This window comes from Mustela nivalis (assembly GCF_964662115.1).
Source record: "Mustela nivalis genome assembly, chromosome: 10".
Taxonomy (NCBI): Eukaryota; Metazoa; Chordata; class Mammalia; order Carnivora; family Mustelidae; genus Mustela; species Mustela nivalis.
This window is the reverse complement of record NC_139029.1, coordinates 15,642,246-15,664,392: the sequence shown is the minus strand read 5'-3', so window position 1 is coordinate 15,664,392 and position 22,147 is coordinate 15,642,246. Positions and strand designations below refer to the sequence as shown.

General features: G+C 53.8%; 1 protein-coding gene and 1 long non-coding RNA gene across 9 annotated transcripts in view; one reads left to right on the top strand and one right to left on the bottom strand.

Annotated features, from left to right (window-relative positions):
* EPHB2 (EPH receptor B2) overlaps window positions 1-22,147 on the bottom strand; it is a 183,457-nt gene that overhangs the window by 47,646 nt on the left and 113,664 nt on the right. The window lies entirely within an intron of this gene.
* Window positions 740-21,963, top strand: LOC309841543. Of its 5 annotated transcripts, XR_014299171.1 has the most exons (5): window positions 740-967; window positions 2,178-2,266; window positions 5,583-5,713; window positions 6,744-6,835; window positions 8,156-8,965. It is a non-coding gene; the product is annotated as an uncharacterized lncRNA (long non-coding RNA). The 5 variants fall into 5 exon arrangements; XR_014299168.1 differs by lacking the exons at window positions 2,178-2,266; window positions 8,156-8,965 and adding an exon at window positions 21,179-21,963; XR_014299169.1 differs by lacking the exons at window positions 2,178-2,266; window positions 8,156-8,965 and adding an exon at window positions 11,432-11,480.

Below are 22,147 nucleotides of genomic sequence, written 5' to 3'. Positions count from 1 at the left end.
GATCAAGATTTCGAGATTTGCTCCCCCAAAACCAATCTTTCATCGGGGAAGATGAGATCATTCTCCACCCAGTCACCAGGAACCCCGGATACCTCCTCCCTACCCTCCCCCCCTGCTGCCAATGACCAGGTCTTCCCCCCCTTGCCCTAGCTGTACCCCATTCTTGCTCTTCCCCACCGCGGTTCTACGCCTGTGGGCATCCAGAAAGCTCTTCCTACGGACTCCTTAGCCTTGCGTGACCATCTCGCCTCCTCCTACCCACCCCCCCCCCCAGCCAGCTTTCTAAAGCACACACCTTTCTGTGTCAATAAAAAACCCACAATGGCACACAATGGAATATTATTCGGCCATAAAAAGGAATAAAGTAGGGCTACGCGCCACAACATGGATGAACCTCGACGACATTGTGCTTATGAAAGAAGCCAGACACAAAAGGCTACACAGTGTGTGCTTCCATTTATAGAACAGTGTCCAGCAGAGCCGTCGATACAGACAGGAGCAGGTTAGTGATTGCCAAGGACCGGGGAGAGCAGAGAATGGGGGGGTGACAGCTAATGGGTAACAGGGTTTCTTTTTGAGGTGATGAACGTGTTCTAAAATTGTGGTCATGGTTGCAATTCTGGGCATACACTAAAAATCACTGAACTGTACAACTTAAATAGCTGAATTCTATAGAACGTGAACGATGTCACAATACAACAGCTGTTTTAAAAAAAATCCGCAACAGCGCTCCAAACGCCTCAAGACCTCCAGAACCCCAGCGCGGGCGCCTGCCCCTCTCCCAGTGCCCACCACGCCCAGCCTCGTCCCTGCTGCTCCACACTGTCGACTACGTATGGTCCCTGCCCAGGTCCAGCTCCTCTGTCCGTCCTGTCCTCACTCCTGTTGTCATCAAACTCCCACGACACTTTAAGACTTGGTGCAGGTACCACCTCCTCCAGGAAGCCTTCCCTAAGCCACCATCCAGGTGCCTATTTTAATTACTTACTCGTGAATCTGTAAGTGCCTGGCTGTACGTTCAGTTCCCAGCAGGATGCCGGGTACCCGGTGGGTGAGGAGCTGGAAGAGTGTCCAGGTCACCACCTTGTGTGACATTTGAGGAAACGGAGGCGCAGAAAGGACCAGACACACATGGCTCTTTGGCAGCAGAGGCCGATTCTGATCCCAGGTATCCCGTGTGACTGTGGGGTGTGAGGGGCCTCCGCTTTGGCTGGCCAGCTCTTCGCCCCCAGAACGGTCTGGAGCAGCTGCCTGCTCTCAGCACCCAGTGCCCCAGCGGCCACGCTGCTCTGATTTTTCAGCTGGGAGGGCATCCAGTCCTGGGTTTCAGCCACAGAACAGGGAAGTGAACAGAACTTAGCAGCTGTCCCTCTGGCAGGTGCCTTCCCTGAGCCTCGGACCCCACCTCTGGAAAAGGGGCTGATGACACCTCCACGATGTGGGTGCGGCCAGGGTCTCTGTGTGGGTCTCCCTACCCCACTTGGCCTCCCCACCAATCCCCCATGGTTGCCGGGGAGCTGTGATTAGAATGAATCAGACTCACCACACTCTGCTTATTTTACACTCATCCGGCGCTCCTCACTGCCCTGAGAACTACCCCACACCCAGTCCTGGCCCACGAGGCCTGCCAGACTGGCTCTGTGGTCTTCCTGTCACCACTGGACATTCCCTTCGCTCAACTGTGCTCCAGCCCCTGGTGGGCAAGAGCGCTGTCCCTGCTTCCATGGCTGGTCTTCTTCTACTAGGCCCCCTGTTAAATGTCACCTCCTAGAGAGGCCCTCCCTGACCACCCTGGTCAGAAGGATTCTCTCATGACTCGGTCTCAGTCTCTGTTTCCTTTGTTGCCCCTCGGCACAAGCTGTAATTATCTTAGAAAGGAGCTTATCAATGTGCGTGCTATCTTTCCCCTTCCCGTAGAAGTGCCTTCAAAGGGGAAGAGGAACCAGGCTGGTGTGGCTCTCACTGGTTCCCTCACTCCTGGCAGATTGATGGGACCATAGTAGGTGCTCAATACACACACTCATTGGATGAACGAATATGCCCCTTATGGGCGTCCTAAGAAAATGTGTGGCCAGTGATTGCCACGTCATGTCACTGGCCATGACCATGACCATGTCAGTTTCATCAGGCTGCAGAGCTGCTCAGATCCGGTTCCCTCTCGTCCTCACTCCCCACAGGTCATCCCAGGAGACTGCCTACTATGGTGACAACACATCTTACTTTTCAGACTGGAAGTCCCGTGTCCCAGAAATGGCCTCAGTCTCTAGTAAGCCTCTGGTACATGTCTCTGGCCCTATCTGTCACCTTTCACCAGTTCACGGTTCCCTAGATGCTCTGGCCACATGTGCGCGCGTGCGCGCACACACACACACACACACACAGGTCCCTTTGCCTGAATGCCCTTCTCCCCATCAAGCTGCCCCTTGGGATGGGGTCTGACATGGATGCCTCGGGGAGGCCCACCTCCACCAGCTACAGCAGACGCCTCCGACCTCCACTCAGTACCCTAGACACACACTCTGGGCAGCCTTGTGCTGGCCCACAGCTATCTACAGCGGGGATGGGGGGGAAGCCCTGATTTGTTCTGTTTGCCAATTTCTGTGGCATCAAGGCTCCCAGGGCAAATTTCAAGCTGCCCATTTGACCTAACTGACCACTGAGTTGGGAAGAGATGAGCCTAGTTGGCTGGCGCCAACTGGCTTCATCCTACCATGGACCTAACCCTTCTGTGACTCATCTCTGTGCTGCCCACTGGTGGGGGAACCCTCCTGGGGGAGGGGGCTGGGTCTTTCATCCCCACTTCTCTAGCCCCTAGTGCAAGGTGTGGCACATCGTAGGTGCTCAGTCAGCTCGGTTTGCTAAATGAAGGCAGGTCTGTCTCCCCAAGTGGATAGTGAGGGACTCAAAGGCCGGGGCTGTGGGTCTGATGGGCTGATCTGCACACAGAACACACAGCAGGCACTATGTAAATGTCAGCTGTTATTATTTGTCAAGCTGGCAAGGACAATCCAAATTCCCAGGGGTCATGGGCTCTCCAGGGGCCGAGCCCAGGCAGGTGACTTGCATGGATTCTCTCATGAAATCTATGTGACTATCCACCGAAGTGGTGCCATTATCACCACCCCCACCATCTTACAGATGAGGAAACTGAGGCCCTGAGGGGGCAAAATGACCATACCAAGGTCACAGAGCTACTAAATGGCAGAGCTGAGGTTTGACTCCAGGTCTTTGTGATTCCAAAGGCCTCGTTCCCAGGCACTCTTGGACGTAGAAATCATCGAGTGACTTGAGGGTCAGTACTAGAGACCCTGTCGACAGGCCTACGAGGGGACGGGGCTTGCTGTGTCACTCAGCAAGACAGACGCAAAGCCTGACCCCCCAAACACAGGCCTTGGGACTGAAGCGGGCAGCCAGCACGCGCCTTCTGCAGACGCCCAGAGCCCTTGGCCAGGCAACCCAAGGCAGGGATGGCAGCCGTCCGGGAAAGGGAGGGAGGATTAGGGGGAAACAGATTTTCTCCCCACCTGCCCCCTGGGCTCCGGGGATAGGTGATAATTGACCGAGTGAGCCCTGAGTCAGGCCGAGGCAGGGCTCCATCTGGACCTGGCACGGCGGGGCCGCTAATTGGCACTGGGTGATCTTTGCAGCCTCCTTGGCAGGCCTGCCACCAGGTTCCTCACTCTCTTCCCAGAGACGCGGCTTTAATCCCCAAACCATTGAGGGCACAGCGGAGTCCACTGCTTTCAGGCTCCGTGTGCCAGCCTTGGTGGGGGATGAAGGAGCTTCTCTGGCTTCCTGGGGGTCCTGTGGAGCCGGGGGCTCTGTCTGGGCAGAGGTGGGCTCACCATCTAGCTCCTGGGAACCTGAGCAGGATGTCCAATGGAACTGGACCTGGGTGTAGACCGCGGAGCTGGCTGCCAGGGCTGAATCCCAGGCCTGCTAACAGTGTGACCGGGGGCGAGGTCCCTCGCGCTCAGTTCCCTTGTCTGTGGAACAGGGAGAAGGATCACCCTGACCCTCTATTTGGAGGGAGGATTGCATGAGTTAATCTAGAGAAAGCATGTGCATCTGCACCTGCCTGGGTGACAGTGAACACGGCACAGGTGTCTGCTGTACTATCTCCGTTCACTCTGGGCCCGCCACTTGCTGTGTGCTAAGCCCTGGGGATGCAGAGACAGGGAAGCTGTGGTCCTTGCCTTCAGGCGCGTGGGTCCAGTTGGAGAGCTGGTGAGTTACGAATTTATCCAATAGGCATGTTATTAAGACCCAATTATGTGTCAGGCACTGTGACATAGAGACAAAGGCCTGGGCCTTGGCCGAATGAGGCTGACTGAGCAGGGGGCTGGGCACCTTCCTTTAGCCGGGCCTGACTGCTGGCCACTGGGACTGGAGGGAGTGGGTTCCTGGCTAGCTCTGCCCTGTTTGATGAGCAGCTGGCTCACTTTCCTGCCTCAGGGTCTCCAGGACGTTCTGGGTTTGGGCTGGGGAGAGGAGTTTGAGGGGATAGAGAAGAGTCCTGGAACCAGAGAGGGGAGACTGGGCTCGGCTCCCCCTGAGGCTCCCTGCTCTCTTTGCTCTGTGAGCCCATACCCCTTCCTAACCACTCTGGGTATGTCTGGACCATCTCTAAGGGCTCTGCCACCTGTGAGACTCTGGCTGTGGATCCAAACATCCAACCCTGAGTCCTATGTTCTGGTTGAGCTGTGGGTAAACGGATTTGTTTATTTTTAGGGCTTTGCACTGTGAGTACATCTGGGCTGAGCAAAAGGGGTTGGGGGGCCTTCCTCATGCAAAGTGACTTTTGCAGTTCTCATGCTTCCTGCTTTTGCTGCTGAAGTTAAACCCATGGAGTCAGTTGCCCTGGTCAGAGCTGGCCAGGGTGCCTGAGGCTCTGTATCATGGGCACAGACATGCTGGAAGCAGGTGGCAAGCTTCTGGGCCGGGAGGAGCTTCTGATCACTGGGTACCTGCCATGAGCCTGGCCGGTGCTGGGCCAGCAACTTTCCTTGCGCATAACCTCACTCAGTCCTCACCATCTCCCTGTGTAGCAGGAGGCATCGTCCCCATTTTAGAGATGAGGAAACTGAGGCTCATAGAGAGGGATGCCTTGTCCAAAGGCACACAGAGCCTGTGCTCCCACAGTCTATGTTCTTTCTACCTCCTGCCTCCGAAGCCCTCGGTGTTCTAACTTGACGAAGAGTGCCCCCCCGCCCCGCAACCGTCTTTCCACGGTTCTCCCTCGCTCCTCCCCTGAGAAGGCGGGGGGGGGGCCCTGCTTGGCCAGGTTAAGTCCAGCGAGTGCCTCAGGCTCATTCCCCTGCTGTGGTCGCTCCTGCTGGGACCACCCAGGGGATGTCAGTCATCTCGCCACCCCCCGACTTCCCTCACATGCCCAGGCTACCCCTGCCTGCCCCTGACGGGTCCCAGGCTCTGTGGATCCTTGCCAACAGCTGGCAGAACTACAGAAGTCAGAAGGCAGCGGCAGGAACTGTGTTAACACGTCTCCCCTTTGCCTGAGGGGGGATCCCAGGGCCTCCCAAAGCCAGTCACCACACCGGCCATCTGTGGCGTTTTCTTCTCAGCTCAAAGACACTTCCACGGCTCCCTGGTGCCTGTGGCAAGCCCAGCCTTCTTTGGCCTCTCCTCTACGGACCACCTTGCCAGCCTGTGCCCTCAGAACCTCCGAGCGGCAGCCTGGGCCCGGCCGCAGGAGGTAGTTTCCGGCTCCCCCACCAGCTGGTTCCATCTCCCATCTCTGGGCCTTTGCTCAGGCAGTTCCCTCTGTCCCAGTGCCAGCCTGGCTTGCTCCTTTTTTATCCTTCCAATCTCGGCTCCGCCCAAATCACCTTTTGACCTTCTCCTGGGATGCCATCCCCGACCTGGTTTGGGGCCTCTTGCCTGTGCTCCTGAAGCACCTGTGTTCTGCCTCTCCCGCAGCGTGATTACACGGTTCTGAGTGTCTGCCTCCTGCACTTGGCTGTAAGCCTGGGGACAGCAGGTACCGGCGATGTCTAGAACCTCCCAGCCCCAGCGGCTGAGACGTGATGGACAGGAGGCCTCAGAATGTGTGTGTTGATTGACTGATTGACGCTCAGAAATATGGAATCTTAGGTTGAAGGTCACTCAGCCAGTGTGTGGACCGGAGACTTGGTTCTAGGCCTTTGGAGCCCCCAGACCACATCAGAGGCCCCAGAACTCCTCCCTCCACCCCCAGAAATAGGGGCTCAAGCCATCCCACCTTCACCCTTCTTGGCACTTGGCTGACACCTGTCTCTACCTCCCACTCCGCCCTTTCCATCTGACCAACTATGAGCATCATAGGGCAGTCCCCATGCCCGCCCGGTTCACTGCCAGGCAGGCCCTCTGGGACACCTCCCTGAATGACAGGCTACAAGGCCTGTAGGTGCCTCAGGGCCAAGGCTAGAGACACCAGAACTTTCCTGACCATTGGGTCTTTTGATGGCTACACCCCAGCTGTATTCGTGTGGTGTGTGGGGCAGGGTGGTGCTCACCGTCTCCTGGGAAACCAGCCTTGAACCCCACAACCAGCGCAGGCAGGATTCACACCTGGTGTGTCCAGCCACTGGGTCCCAGCGTAGGCCCGGGTCCCGGCTCTGGTCTGCCTCCCTTCGTGCCGTCCCCACGCAGGGGCTGAGAGCTCCCGCACGCCCCGCAGGCTGCCCCATTCCTCCAATTTCCTCCCAATTAATCAAGCTCTGAACTTTTTAATTATCTGCCTGCAGGGTGACTCCCCACTCTGGTGAAGCAATTAAGGACATTTTCAAGTGCTGAGTGGCTGCCGGGAGGCAGCTTTGACCAGGCCCCGACAGAGGAGGTGAGTGGAGGGAGCGGCTGGTGACAGGATGAGTGGACAGGAGTGCCCTTGGGCTGGGAGGCTGCTGGGAGGCTGTCCTGGGGTCCTGGCCTGGGCCATTGCAGGAATCTGGGGCCACACTGTCCAGGGCCACCCGCCATGTTTCGTAGCTAGAATCTGGCTTCGTAGACCCCACCCAGCGACGCTGTGCCAAGCACTGGGTTAGACGCTTAACGGTCAAACTGCTGCCTCACCTTGACCCTGGGTATCGGAAATAGAATTATGTCTCGTTTACAGAGGAGGAAACAGAGGTTCAATAACATTTCAGAGATGCAGCTGGGATCGGAAGGTAGCTCTGAATCCACAACCACTTCATCTGTTGTCTCTTGGAGATGGGTATGGGCTGTCAGAGTGCCCAGGGTCACTGAGGAAGGCGGGCGGGTCAGGGGAAAACTCTGGAGATGCCACATGAGTTTGGGATCTGCCGAAGAACACGGGCTCTCCACATGCGGAGGGGGGTGGGGGGCTGGTGGCAAAGGGTGTCGCAGGCGGAGGGGGCAGCCTGTGCACACGCACCGAGGTGTGAGACGGCATGGTGTGTGTATGGGAGCTACAGATAGTTCAGGGCCACTGGAGCATGAAGTTCGAGGCTGGGGAGGCACGTGGGGTCTGGGTCACCGGAAGTCAGGAGGACCTAGTCCAAGCTCCTCATTTTATCACTAGAGAATGCACAACCCAGAGGACAACAGTGACTTGCCTCGAGTCACATGGCCCAGTTAGCGGCTGATGGAGCCTGGGTTACAGCCCAGGAATCCCAACGCCCAGGCTGGAAGGGAAGCTAGAGGGTAGAGGAGTGGAGGCTGTCAGATTACTGGTTTCCTACTTCCCACCCTTGCCGGCTTACCTCTCCACTGGCCTCTGGCTGCAATCTGTTCTCAACATAGCAGCCAGAGGGATCCTGCCGAACAGGAATCAGCGGTGTGGTGCTCCTCTGTTCAAAGGTCTTTAACAGCTCCCACCTCAGAGTGAAAGAACAACAGCCTACAAAGCCCCTTTTGCCTCTCCGGTTAAATTTATCCATGGTATTTTATTCTTTTCGATGTAACTGCATCCCCCTCCCCTCTCTGAACTCACCTCCTACTGCTTTTCCTCTTGCGTCTTACTCCACTCTGGCCCTCTGGCTATTCTGGAGCCCATCTCACCCCGGGGCCTTTGCACGTGCTGTTTCCGCTGCCTGATTCAAATCCTAGCTCAGCTACTACTTCACTATGTCCCTCTCTGAGCCTCACATCCCTCATCTATAATTGGGGTTAATGCTGCCCACCCCGCCTTGCTCCCCAGGCTAACACGGGATCCTGATGACAGAGCAGGGAACAGAGAGCTCCATAAAAGCCCTCCCTCCAGCTCTAGGCTATCACTGCAAGAGGGCTTGTAAAGGTCCTCCCTGGGTCCTTGAGAAAACAGGCCCTTTGATGAGCAGTGAGCTCCAGGCCCGCAGACCTCAAGCTGGATCGACACATTGAAGACTCCCAGCCTGCAGTCCTCGGGACTCACAGATGCTGGGAAAGCAAGTGTTAAATAATAATCACGATGTGCCGGAGGGGAAGCCGGATGTGTTGGAAAGCTTGACACATCTGGCAGGGCCAGCCCTAGTCCCCCGGCACATCTGGCTGCTGTATTGACAGGTGGTGCTGTGGGTCACTGAGGAAGGGCCTGGTGGGCCCAGTCCCGGTGCCATGAGGGTGGGGGGTGATGGCCGGATGAAGCTGGGGAGCATCTCCCATGCTGCCCACAGGCCATCGGCCTCTTGCCGGTCCCCTTCGGGCCACCTGCTATACTTTGTTGGCTGTGCTCAAAGAGGCCAACTTAGGACCCAGAACCTCGTCTGCTAGATTCTATAAGCCCTGCAACTTGTTGTTGGAGCCAGCCGCCCCTGCCCGGGCTCGGGAAGTCGGGAAAGGCCCCTCCCCTCTTCAGCTGGTGGGGGTGGATTTTCGGGGTCACCTCACGTAGCACTTCCCTTTCTATGGAATCCAGAAATGTGGTCATCAGCTCCACCTGAGGGAGCCCCCTGGGCTGAGACGGGCCTCCTCCCTCCTCCCACCTGCCCCAAGAAAGCCATGGTCATTAATAAAGGACACAATTAGCTGTCAGCGGAGAACATGTCTGGAATTTTTTACCTGCTCTGTGTGCTCGGTTAAGGCAACAAAGCCCCGGACCCCCCGGGGAAGCAGCTACCACACACCTTTCGGGGGGCCCCTTCGCCTGGGCCCAGGGCAGGAGGAGCCTGTGACTTTTTCAGTATGGGCTCCACAGGCCTGGGCCTGGGCAGGATGGTTTTTTCCAGGCTCACCGAGAAAGTGACACAGTGAGAGAGATTTCCTGGCAGAGTCTGTTTTTTTTTTTTTTCTTTTTTCTTTTTTTTTCAACCCAATAAGCAATATAATTCAATACAACCTTCCCCCGCTTTCTGTGCCGACTTTTTGAGTCTTCAGGGCTAGAAAAACTTTAGAGAAAAGCTTGTTCAGTCTCTCATTTCACACCTCATTTTACAGCTGGGGAAACAGAGACCCAGGGAGGGGAAGTGACCTTGTTTGCGGAAATAAATATGCTTCTTTAACGCAATTCGGATTTGTGGCCAAAGTCCGAAGGAATGTTTCCAAAGACCCTCCCAGTCACTCGCCACACGCCGCCAAGTCCCAGCAGTGCTGAAGTTGGGATCCAACAGTGGGGGCCGAGGAAGACAGGGGGCAGAAGGGGCTCTGCCCTCGTGGAGCTGAAGGTCTAGGACAGTGACGGAGGGAGACAGGCACCAGACAAACACAAATGCTGTCCACGGACTGTGATGGCCATGACGGGGACCACCACGGGCTGAGGCAGGTGTACGGGGGGTCACCTTAGGGAGTGTGGCCTTTCTGAGAGGTGGCATATGAAAAGACAGAAGCAGGAGTCGTATTTGCAAAGGTAGGATAAACGTAGTGCCTCAGTTTCTCATTCAGTGTCATGGGGGAAAGAGCTGGACATAGTTATTGGGCATTTGATGCCCACTTGACCTGAGCACCTCTGTCTTAACAATGCCATGAGTTCGGGATTTGTCACCCCTATTCTGCAGTTGAGAAATGGAGGCTCAGAACAATGGAGGGCCTTTCTCAGGGCATATGAACAGCAAGCTCAGGAGCCCAGGCCTCTAATACCTGCCTCTTTCTCTCCCTGACCTTCTGGGTGCTTTCCAGGACCACCGCTTTCCGTAGGAACCCAAAGTTGGTCTGCTTGAGCCCTGGTGGCCTCTGACTTTAATGCTAATGAAAATCCCACTCGAGAGGTCCTGGCATTTGTTGCCTCGAGGAAAAGAGCTTAGAAACAGGGAGAGGGGGAGCTTACCCACATTCACCCTGAGGTTCTTAGGTTGGGGGCCTGCAATCGCTCTCCCTCCTAGGGGTATAGAAACCATCACCTCCTCCTGTTGGCTTCTGGGGAGCAGGAGTGGGCCTTAGCTAACCCAAGCCATAAATCAAATGCACAAGATGTGGCTTGGCAGCCATCCCAGCGAAAAAGATCTGGGGGTTTGAGTTGACCACAAGCCAAAAGCTGCTGAAAAAGCCAATGTGGTCTTAGACTGTAAGAGTAGAAGTAGAGTGACAGCCCAGCATCTTCCCTGTTGCTCAGGCAGGGTCAGTCTTGAGTTCCGCATTTTATGGAGGCCCAGTGAGTGACAGCAGACAGGCTTCCTTTTTGTTTTCATCTGCAGCCATCTCTGGGTGGTTCTGGGGTGCTTGGGGTGAGGTCCCTCGTATGAACTCTCCCAGGCAGCATTTTCTGGGCCTACAGCAGAATTCCAGATCCCCACTTGGCCCTGGAACATCCTCTGGTCTGGATCCCTGGGAAGGATGAGTCCTCTCCTGAATCTGGCTCAGCCTCTGCCTCCGTGTTCTAGTTCTCCTGGACGCTGGAGATTTGCGATCATGTGTGATGATTCACTAGGGCCCACCCTTGATTTGAGCGTGGATTTACTCAATTAAAAAAAAAAAAAGCCCAACAAGTTTTTCCCTAAGTAATGACTTTATGTACAGCTCGGCACGGAGTGGAATAAGACATGAGTCTGGAAGTCCACTTCAAAAAGGGGAAGAATGGATATGATCAGTTTGGGGTATTGAAGAAGGTTTTCCGGGGCGGGGGGTGGTGGATTTGAACTGGGTATTGAAGGATAAGCAGGCGTTCCCTGGGGCCGGAAGAAATGAAGAACATTTCAGGCAGATGAATAGTGTGTGCAAACGTAAGGAGGGGTGCAGGGCAGGGTAGGATGGCCGAGCACAGGATGGTGGGGGGAAAGATAAGATACAAGGAAAAAGGTGATCTGGGGTTATACCACAATGGGTTATGTGTGCTCGGTGGTGGAGTCTGGGGTTTCATTTTTTAAGAGCAGGAAAGCCAGTGGGGGTCTTGGGGTAGTGCCCAGATGGCCACCAGGGCCCTCAGCGCTTTCCCCCCAGCAGCCTCGCAGGCACTTGCCAACTCATGCCCCAGCCCAGCTCTGGCCTCTGCTCACCTACCCCCCCTCCAAGTCTGACTCTTTCCCTGTATCTCCTCCTTGTTTTCCCCTTTTCTCTCCTCCTCCAGCTCTCAACTCCTTCTTCCTGTGTTGTGAACAGTCCCACCTCTTCTGTCTAAAAATGGACTATAAAATGAATGGAGCTATTAATAATTACTGACAATGGCAGCTACCATCTGTCTCGAGGATCTACTGTGTGCCAGGTGGAGGGCTCCATGCAAGTTATTCGTGTGCCATGCGTCACAGTGGTCAGGGGCACAGGCTCTGGAGTCCGGGTCCATCTGGCCTTGAACCCTGGCTCTCCTTACTGACTTCACACAAGTTACGCAACTTCTCTTTGTGCCTCAGTTTCCCCATCTGGAAAATGGGTCTACCAACAGGACTTCCCTTGTGAAGATACAGAGTTAACCCCATAGAGTGTGTTAGTGTTCTCCAACAATTTTTTTTAAATTTCATTTTTTAAAGTAATCTCTGTGCTCAACATGGGGTTCGAACTCATGACCCCAAGATCAAGAGTTGCATACTCCACTGATTAAGCCAGACCGGCACACCCAACAGAGATCCTTAGAGTCACTCTATAAAGTAGATACTATTGATAGTCACATTTATAGGAATGAGTAAAGCTCAGGAAGGATACGTAATCCCCCCCTCAGGCAGCGTCAGGGCTGGGAGCAGAGTAGTGGAGGGCTACATCTGAGGCCAAAGGCAGGGTCTTAACTACTTGATCCTATGGCCTCTTGCAGGCTCTTGCCTGGACGGGGCCTGGGGACCCAATGCTCAACCTCCCAGCCTCAGGGAGAAAATGCCTAAGTAAACAGGCAGTTTCCACACAGTGTGATTAGTGCCAAGGGGTGCTTGAGGGGAGGAGGGTCTGGGCTGGGGTGCCCCGAGGAGGGGATTTTCCCACTGTTGTTTCCCAGAGGTGACAACACGACAACTGTCTTGCAAGACAAAGAAGGACACAACAGAAGAATGCACGGAAGGACATGCTGGACAGAGGAGCAGTCTGTCCCAAAGTGTGGCATTGAGACCCTGTGCGGCAAGACTGAGGCCCTGCGGTGGGAACCCAGAGTCTGGGCATGCAGGGGTGCAGGGGACGAGGCCGGACAGGTGAGCAGGGGTGGGGAGCAACAAGCTGCCGGCCCAGCACTGGACGGTGTACCCACGCCTCCATGACCACCTGTAGCTCAAGTAGCTCTGTTACAGCATGATGGCTTGTGAACCCACAGAGAACTGGGGAGAAGTAGGTCCAGTCCTTGGACTGGAACATTCTTGGATCATAAAGTCACCCACGGTGGGGCAGGGACCCAGGGATTCCAGCCGCCTCTGCAGAGCGCCTTTGAGCCTAATCCCAAACTTTCCCAGGGACAGATGGCTTCTTAAAAGGTTATTTAAAAAACACCCCATCTCCAAAGCTTGTAAAAATCCCACACCTCAGTTTTAAAGGGTCAAAAGTTGAAAATTATGAGCCAACAGCAAGATTTACAGAAAAAAAAATGATCTCTGGCAACAGCCAGAATACTTCATGACAAATTGCCCAGACATGGTCATTCTAGAATGATCACCTTTAAATGATGCTTCCACTTTCCCCTAAATGTCTCCTTTATTTGAACAGTGTGTTTATAGGGCCTGGGGCTGCTCTTCCCAGCTTGCACTTTGGATTTTTAAAAGAGGAGGAAACTGGGAGAGAGAGAGAGAGAGAGAGAGAGAGAGAGAGAGAGAGAGAGAGAGAGAGAAGGGAGGGAGAGAGAGAACACAAGACATCAAAGCAGACGTTGAGGATAAACCTCTAATCTTATTAACTCTTATCTCAGTCTTTATAAAAATGGGGAGGCCTGGTTGTCTTTGAAAGCTCATAAACTTGACAAACATTTAGCTCTAGCACCCATAGGGAAGGACTCTAACCCCTGGAAAAAGCTGGAGATGTAGAGCGGGGAGGCAACTTCTGGTGAAGGTGCAGAGATAGCCCACGCTGTCACCAAGTGAGGGCTGGAGAGCACAGCTTCCCAGCGTACTGTCTCTGACTTCATGGTAACACTGTTGGAGAGAGTCTCCTTGGTTACAAGAGAGGCCAGAACTAATGTTTGAACATTTGTAATCTTCTGATAAATAACAGCTTGCACTTAGAGCTTACTCTGGGCCAGGCACTGTTTTAAGTGCCTTATGTGGATTAATTCATATAATCTCAAATTAGGCTACAATGATCCTCGTTTGCAGGGGATGTAGGCATGGAGTGACAAGTCACTTCCCCAACATCACTGATTCGGTGAGCGGCGGTGCAGAGGTTTAAGCTGAGACGGGTGGCATGTGCTTTTCCTTACCTGTTCCTTGCTCACTCCTTGAGGGGTTGGGCTCCAGGCTGGATGGGGGCTTTGCTCAGCTCTGCCATTCCCTCTCCTTTCCTTGCAACATCCCGATGAACTTCTGTCCCTGTTTTACTGCCCAGCAACCCACGGCTCTAGGCTGCAGGCTTTGTTTACTTGACTGGGCTTGGAGTCCTCTTCCCAACCTGAGGGATCTGGAGCCCTGCCCAGCATTGGCTGGGTCCTCAGAGAGGCAGTACAGCACAGGGGTTAGTACCTCGCTTTAACTCCGCTCTGACACTTCCAGACTGGGTGACCTTGGGTGAGTCACATAACCTCTCTGTGCCTCAGCTTTCTCATCTGCAAAATGGGGACAATAAAGCTATGTCCTCTTGGGGCATCTGGATGGCTCAGTGGGTTGAGCCTCTGCCTTTGGCTCTGGTCATGATCTCAGGGTCCTAGGATGGAGCCCCACATTGAGCTCTCTGCTCAGCAGGGAGCCTGCTTCCCCTTCTCTCTCTGCCTGCCTCTCTGCCTACTTGTGATCTCTCTCTCTCTCTCTGTGTCAAATCAAAAATAAAATCTTAAAAAAAAAAAAAAAGCTATCTCCCTCTTGAGGTTGTCGAGGAGATGGTGAGCCCACATGAAGAATTTAGGACATGGCCACACGTGCAGTAAGTGCTCAGTAAATGTTCGATAGCATTTTTCCGTCCTCCTCTCCTGATGGTGAGCTCTGCGCCCTGGACCCGGTTGTCAAACCAGTTAGCCGCTGCCCAGGCCCCTGATGTTACAGACAGCTGCCTGGCCAGGTCCTGCCATCCCTGTCCCTGTAGAGAAGGAGGCATCTGGGTTCAAATCCCAACCCCACCTCTTCCTGGCTGAGGTCTTTAGGCACATGGGCCCATCTCTCTAAGTCTCCATCATCTATAAAACAAGGTAATAGCACTTGTTTTAATAACACAGCCGTAGGAGCCAAGACTTAGACTCAGATCTGGGTCTCTCCTTCCTATGATCTGCATGACCTTGGGACAGTTGCTTGAACCCCTGAGGCCTCAGTTTCCTCAGCTGTAAAATGGACACCTGGCCTTGCTGGATTTTATACTGTGAAGACCAAATGCACTTATAGCTGGAGGATGCCATGGGCCTGGCAGGGCTGGCCAAGTGGCTGTTCGTGTTAACCACGCCTCCTGCATGGGTCATTCATTCAACCGACCTGAGGCCCTACTAGGTGCCAGCTCTGTTCTGGCTGCTGGGGACACGGCACCAAATAAGACAAGATAGTTCCTTACTCTAGTAGAGCTTCTAATCAAGTGAGGAAGATGGATGATAGACGGATAGCACACAAATACACAGTGACGTGCTACAGGGTGCTGGGGGGGGGGCGTGTCTTCTGGCTGGGGTAGTAAGGGAGGGCTTCTCTGAGGAGGCAACATATGAGCCAAGACCCTGAGGCTGAGATCTGGGGGTGGGGAGCGCAGAGGGAAGAGGATTCCTGGCAGAGGGAACAGCACGGGCAAAGGCTCTTCCTCGGGAGGGAGGGACTAAGAAGGCCTTTGTGGGGAAAGCCTCCACGATGCCCGTGTGGCTGGAAAAGGGGAACAAGGGACAGAGTGGCAGGAGGACACCAAACCCCAGGACATGGAGCTTGACTCTAAATCCACGGGAAGCCCCTGGACAGTTCTAGGCAGGGCTGCAAAGTGACCTGAGTTTGGAACAGGTCCCTGTCTGTTGTGTGGAGAGAGCAGGGGGGCTGAGCCGTGGTCCAGGCAGAGGTGACAGCGGATGGACAGAGTGATGACAAGGGGTTGGGTTTCACGAGGGCTGGTGACCACCTCTTCTGCCCATGGTAACACCCCGTGTGAACAAGAGGGGGAGCGAGGTGAGATGCTGCTTTTGGGAAGGAACAGGACATGTTTCCCTCAGAGTACTTTACTTGTCAAGCAGTGCCTCCTCCCCAAGGACTCTCCATCAGAGAGTTGAATGCACATGCTTCTGGGACAGGTGCCCGGGGGGCTGGCAGAGCCTCTCCTCTCCCGGCCACGTGGAGCCTGTGGCCATGCTGCTCCTTGGCAGAAAGTCGGAAGGAAGAAAGCTGCTGCCGGCAGTTCCTGGCTTCATTTTAAGGGTCTTCCTGCTGCCTCTCACCGAACCCCAAGCTTGTGGCTCCCTAGGCTGCCCCGAGGTCTCACAGAACCCCTGCTCAAGGTCTCAGATCTCGCCCATCTCTTGGCATCTGCCCTCTGTCCCCGGCTGTGTCTCATTCTCTCTCAACTCAGCTCATGCTGAGAGAGGCCAAGGTCGCCTCTTGGCCAGGGTATCAAAATGTTACACTGGCCATTCCCTGTAAGCATTCTAACAAGATCCCTCCTGGAGACACCAGGCCTCCATACCAGGAGTTAAATGGTGGACATCGAAGGCACTGGGACAGGTAGGGGAGGGGTCCGACAGGGGCCGGGGCTGCCGTTCATATCTCCTATGCTTCCCTACTGCGCCCACCTTCAAGACTGACCCGCCCACTCATGAAACCAGCCTGTACATCACAACTTTCCAGAACAACCCCAGCTCCCACTTCTGTGTTTCCAGAGCACGGCCACCAGTGCACCCCACAAGGATCCGTGAGAGGGTCATTATTCTTATGCCCCTGGTACTGAGGAGGAAAGCCAGACTCAGAGAGAGAAGTGACTGCCCAAGGTCACACGGACGGTGGAGGCAGAAGTGGGTCACGACCTCCACCTCCGGCTTTGAATCGAGTCTGGTCTCCTTGGCACGGCGCCCTCCGCCAGCCAGGTTCCTTCCTGCTCTGCAAAGACGGACGTGACAGCAGGAGGCCCTGGTGAGGATCGGAGGAGTAACTGACAAGGCCACTTATGGGTGGTGACAGACAGGAATGGGCAGCAGAGCATGGGTCCTAAGTGAGCTTTAAAATTGCCCATGACATTCACTTCGATATGACACAGCCGTCCTGGATGAGTCAGGCACTGACCACTGCCTTCTGTGCACAAATTCACAGCATTATGGGAGCCTGCCACAGTGCTCTAAGTGCAGGGCCTGCAAAGATTCATTCATTCAGCTGTTCATTCATTCATTCCACAGTGACTGAGAACCTGCCAAGTGGCATGTACCTCATAGGACAGAAAGATGTCGGACACAACCCCCCCTTGGGTGCTGCTACTTAGTACTATAGCTCTGTTTCTTCCTTTCCTTTTTTTTTTTTTTTAAAGATATTTATTATTTGAGAGAGAGAGCACTTGAGAGAGCAAGCGAGAATGAGCAGGGGGAGGGGCAGAGGAAAGAGCAGACTCCCCTGCTAAGCAGGAAGCCCGACACAGTGCTTGATCCCAGGACCCTGGGACCATGACCTAAGCCGAAGGCAGACACCAAACCGACTGAGCCACCCTGGTGCCCCACAGCTCTGTTTCTTCCCCTGAACTGGGAGCTTCCCCAGTGGTTAAGAAAGTGGTTTTAGGAGTCGGATCATGTCCTGGTTATGTGACCTTGGGCAACTTGCTTTTCCCTTCTCTATGTCTCAGTTCACCCCTATGAGCAATGGAGATGGTAACGATGCCTACCACATAAGTCACATAAGGTTATCATGGGGGTTAAATGAGTTAAAAGTATCTAAGCAAAGTGTTCAGGACAATATGTCTGCACCAAGTACTTAGCTCTGTCCTTCCACGTTCTCAAGGACTTGTAGGGTTTCCCAAACAAGGTCTTGCTGTCCCAGTGGGAACCACTGAATTTTATTTCTAATGATGGTCCCGAATAACAATTTCAGGCACCCTCCTTTTTTTTTAAGGATCCTGGCAGAGAGCATGCAAAATTCATTTGTCAGGATCTATCTGCTGAGAGAATCTTTGCACTTGAGTTTAAACAGTCATCATTATCCTTTCAATAAATATTTTTTTTGAATACCAAGCAATATTCTAAGGGCTTTAGCAGCATTATCTTATTGAGTCCTAACAATATCCCTGTGAGGTTGGTATGATTTCCCTCATTTTGCCCAGGAGAAAGCAGGCTTACAGAGGCTCCGTGAACATCCACCCAATCATCCACCCACCCACATTTCTATCCATCCATCCATCCATCCATCCATCCATCATCCATCCATCCATCCATCTACTTATCCATCCATCCAACCATCCATCCATCCATCAATCCATCCATCATCCATCATCCATCCATCCATCCATCCATCCATCCATCCATCTACTCATCCATCCATCCATCCATCCATCCATCCATCCATCCATCTACCCATTCATCTAAGATTTACTGAGTACCCATCAGGAGCCAGGTAAGCATTGTGCCAGTGCTAGGTTCAAGCCCCAGCCAGTAAGAAACGAGACACAGTCTTTGACCTATCCGGTCTCACCAGGGAAAACCTACCTTTGTCAGATAATGAGCAGTATGATGACAGCCACAAGTGTAGGAGGGCATGGGTGAGTTGAACAGGGGCCAGACAAAGCACAAAGCTGGGTATACATTGCTGGGTTTCAGCCCAACTAGGAAAGCAACCTAGAAACTCCCTCTTCTACCTCCTAAGCCACTCCTCCTAAGCCCCATCTTTGCCCCATCAACATCGCAACATTTGTCAACATTGCAAACTCCTGTTCATCGGGGTCGGCGTCTCTCCCTATAACACATTCTTATCAATCCCTGGGCCACAGAGGTCACTGATCCCCAAGGAAGGCCAATGTATCTGGACGCTGTACTGGGCCTCGTGTTTGTCATATGTTTGCTGGCTGAGTGCTGACTGCAATGTCCCCAGCTATGAGGCTGTAAGCAGGCCTTACTCTTCTTGGAGTCTACCAACAAGTGGGGTATGTGGTGGGTACTCTGTTTCCAGCTGGTTTCAGGAATAAGCGGAATGGCAGAACGGGTGAGAAAATCTAGGTCTGAGTCCCAACGTGGCCGATTCTAGTCAAAGTCCTCAGACAAGGGCACGATGAGAACTCAAGGTTGGTATGCAAATAGTCTCATCTTGTGCTCCCACTTCAACCCCTTGATCGCTAGTTGCCTGGCGCTGTGCTGAGAAGGATCCTGGAGTAGCACTGGATTTAGTGAGAAGAGTGTAATGACGGATTCTCAACGTCTGGATTGGAGTCAGGGAGAAATGGCAATGGGTGCTTCTCATTTCCCATATCCCCGGAAAGCCGTTTTCCTCTTTAAGGCTTTGTTTTTCCCCATCTGCAAAACGAGGAGACTAGACTCAATTATATCTGATCCTCTAGGGTCTGAGCCCTGCATCTCTTCTAGTGTTATCTTTCTTCGGGGACAGGAGCCACGTGCCAGTCTAGCCCAGGGCCTGGTACACAGCAGGTGCTCATTGAATGCTGGTGGGACGAAGAGTCGTCCTTGGTCATTGTGACACTGGAGGGAGAACAGCTTTTCCACCCAGGCTAATATGAGGAAGTTGGCGCTGACAGAAATGAAGTGAAGGTTCATGCCCAGAGCCAGCTACAGCCTCCTCTAGTCCCTGGGTCTTCTGACTCCCAGGCCCGTGGCTCCTGCCCCTGGTTGGTTGCACATACCTATCCAAGCAGATATTTCCCCCGATGCCAATCAAATAATGGCCCCAGCCACAATCAGTGTTACATTTTGATTCCACAAGGCATTTTTAGCATCCTTATTGCACTCAAGCCTCACAAGGACTCTGGCAAGAGAGAGCGCTGACCTTCACCTTCCGTCGACAGACTGGGACCCTGATGCTCAGAGAGGGCATGTGATTTGCTAGGGTCACACAGACCCGGTCTCAAACCCAGGTCTTCAGTTCTAAAACCTCATGCTCTATCCACCCGCCCCTTACCAGCCGGTTCCTCTGTCCCACTGCTCTCTGCTCTCTCTCCTCACAGCCACCTCTGCATTTTCAATAAAAGAGCGGACAGATACATGAAGTATAACAGGAGCTAAGCTCTCCTCTCCTATGAGGCCAAGCCCCACCTTGGGCCTCCTCTTTGAGGGAGAGGCCTTGGAGGGGAGAGAAGGGGTCGTAAGACCTGAGCAGCAGGGTGCCGGCTAGAGGACTAGCCTCCCAGGTCCTTCCCTGCGACCCCGGCCTGGGCTCACACCAGCTGGGTAAACAGGAGCCAGCCCATCCAGGGGTGGGGGGGGCATTCCTGCCCCTCTCAGATTGCCTGTCTGTTGCTAAGGATTCTGGGAAGGAGGCAGGGAAGGCAAAGGTGAGCAGGCACACAGAAGGACTGGTCTGGAACTGTCCTCAGGAAGATAGGGTTGATCCGGAAAAAGACGGGAAAATGGCTGGACCTTGTCTGGCCTCCACGCTCTGCCCTCTCTTCTGCTCCAGACAAGCCTGCTTTCATCTTACACTAAATACTCTTCAACTCTGGGTATGTAACTTGGTCTCCTGTGACTCAACTTTCCCATCTGTAAAAAAGGCCTAGGGAGAAATCCTTCAGGACCAGAGACACTCTCTTTTCTCCTATCCCCACCTTCTTTTTAGAGACCCAGACCCTCCAGGTGGAGAAACTCCTATAAACATATGACCCTATAATCACCCCCTTGTCCCCACTCCACAAAGCAGGCGGCTGGACCAGGGAAAGCAGGTGTCTCTGTGTGTCTCTCCCTACCTCCCGCACCCCTGTAGAAATTTGTCGGCATCTCTGAGAACATGAAAAATCTTTCTGCCTTTCTTATCACTGCTCTGGACTGCCCACCTCCTGAGCCTGGTGGCTTTTAAAGGCAGGGCTCTGTCTTATCCTTCTGAGTATCCCTAATGCCCAGCACAGGGCCTACAGCGTAACAGGTACCCATTACGGAGTTATTTGCCGGATGGAAGAAATAGGAAAGAGAGCTGATCACACCCGCTCCCCAGCCCCAGGTGGAAGCTCCCAAATCCCCTCCTTTTCTTGAAACACACAGAAATGGACAGACACCATGTGGGCCCCGGCAGAGAGGGCTCAGGTTTTGAACCATCTGGTGGGATCCAAGGCCACAGAGCACAGGAGGGCCCCAGAAGGTCAAGTTCAATTAATGGCTGGCTGATCCTTGACCCAGCGGCCGCCATGACGCACTTCCTCCCGCCTGCAGGATAAAAACCGTCAACGCAGAGGACAGACTGGCGCACCACTGAGGCACCCCTCCCAGCCCCACAATGGCGATCTCCCCCCCCACAGTGTTCCCAAATGCTGGGGAGATGAGGACAAGCAAGGTGGCCCTGATGTCTTGTCTGGTTCATCTTGGCGCCTCGAGGGCCTGGTGCCGAGGGGGACTCGGCCAAGGCCTGGAATGAGTGGCTGACCCCGGCCCTGGAGCGTGAGCCGAGCGCTCAGCAGGCCTCCCCTCGGACAACACACGCTCTGTGAGTGTAGACGATCAGAAGGCTTGGGGAAATCAAAAGCAGCTCCTCAGGAAAGGCCGGGGCCCCCGCTGGAGAGGCTGCTCTGCGGGGCTGCTGGGCCCCCGGGCCGGTGATTCATGTCTCGCTTGCTTGGGGTGGGAGCACAGGCCGAGTCTGAGCTGAATTCATAAGACCTTCTCTGTTTTATCTCACAGATGTTTCTGGGATGGATGTGTCACGGAAAAAAAAAAGGCTGAAGTTGAAAAATCCCAACTCAGCACATGTCCTCCAGCCCCTGGAGACGTGACAAGGGATTAAAACGCCTTTCTCCTCATTTGCCCAACATCTCAGGAGAAAGCTAAATTGCATGCCCGTCAGGGCTGTTCTGGGCACCTGCTGGCTACGAGGACGACCTCCTCATTAGCGCAGCTTCCTTCTGCAAGCAAGCGCACAGAAAACCGTGTTATGGGTACGCGCGTGAACGTGTGTGAGCGGGTGGGGTGTCACCCACCCCTCACTCGGTAAATCCCACACTCGGTAAATGTGAGCTTCCGAGCTCCTACTGTGCCGGGCACGGCAGCCAGCACCCTGCCATTTTATCCTCACTGCCCGGTGAGGTTATGCTCTTCTTTTCCCATTTTCTAGAAGATTCGCCTCCCTACAAAAGCACAGGCTTACACACATACACGTTTGTGTGCACAAAACATGCTCATATGTACATCTCAGCCTTTCTCCATACATGCATATGCAGACAGAGCTACACAGAGGCATGTGCCTTCATACATATGTGTCTTTGTGTGTGTGTACACTCTCATGTGACATCTTTACTCACGAGATGGGCTGTCCATTGAGCTTCTTTCCTACAAGTCACTTTGCTTCTAGTCCTATTCTTTATGTCATCCATAATCCTGGGAAGGCAAAAGGTGTTCTCTACAGTGGGGGTCGGCAAACTATGGCCCGCTGGCCAAATTCGGCTTGCCACCTGTTTTTGAAAATAAAATTTCCTGGAACCCAGCCATGCCCTTTGGTTATATATTGTCTGTGCTTGCTTTTCTGTTACAATGGCAGCGTTCTGTTAGATATGAACTCTCCGGAGCGTAACAGTTTGCTGATGGTGAATCTGCATGTTTCATAGAAAGAAACTAAGATTCTAGCTAGGGTAATTCACTGTCCAAGGTCATGGA